Genomic DNA, 782 nt, shown 5'->3' with positions numbered 1-782 from the left:
GAGAAGGAATAAACTAATTTTATTTAAGGAAAGACTTGTATTGCTGAAGTTTTTCGGGAAGAATTTCTACTGAAAATTAACAAACAAACACAGAGACGTAAGAATATTGTTACGACAGCGGAAGTCACATGACTCTGGTAACACGTGATGAGTTTTTGGAAGGATCGTGAAGGCCTGAGTGTTTGCCAGACGCCCTCTATTTTAGTATATAAGCCCGGGAAATAAAGTGCAGATAGCGAGATATAGAGACAGATAATCGAGTCAAGTCGTAAGTAAAGTGTGTGAATCGTTATGAATTATAGCGTGTGTTTAAGATAAAGTGACTGTGGAAATTAAGTGTATTGCAAAGTTGTATTGAAAAGGAATAAAGTAGTTTTACTTAAGAAAAGACTTGTATTGCTGAAGTTCTTAGGGAAGAATTTTAAGAGCACAATATGAGCTACTGACAGAAATGAATGGATGGATATAGGAGCAGAAACCAATATATCTGGCAATGAGCTTGAAAAGACAACCACTGGAAATACTTGGATAGTTGTCAGCAGACGACAGACACAACTATAGAGCACTAGTAGCGACTCTAGAACTCAGGTACGGAACCCAAAATCAGTCAGAAGTCTTCAGGGCTAGGTTTAGGACGAGGTGCCGTGCTAAAGGAGAGAGCCTGCAAGAGCTGGCACAGGACTTGGAAAGCATGACACACAAGGCCTACCCAACTGCACTACCCGATCTCCTCAAGTTGTTGTTGAGGGATCAACTCGTAGATGCCTTGGACAGTCCACAAC

This window comes from Limulus polyphemus, unplaced genomic scaffold (assembly GCF_000517525.1).
Source record: "Limulus polyphemus unplaced genomic scaffold, Limulus_polyphemus-2.1.2 Scaffold2626, whole genome shotgun sequence".
Lineage (NCBI taxonomy): Eukaryota > Metazoa > Arthropoda > Merostomata > Xiphosura > Limulidae > Limulus > Limulus polyphemus.
This window is presented reverse-complemented; position numbering follows the sequence as displayed.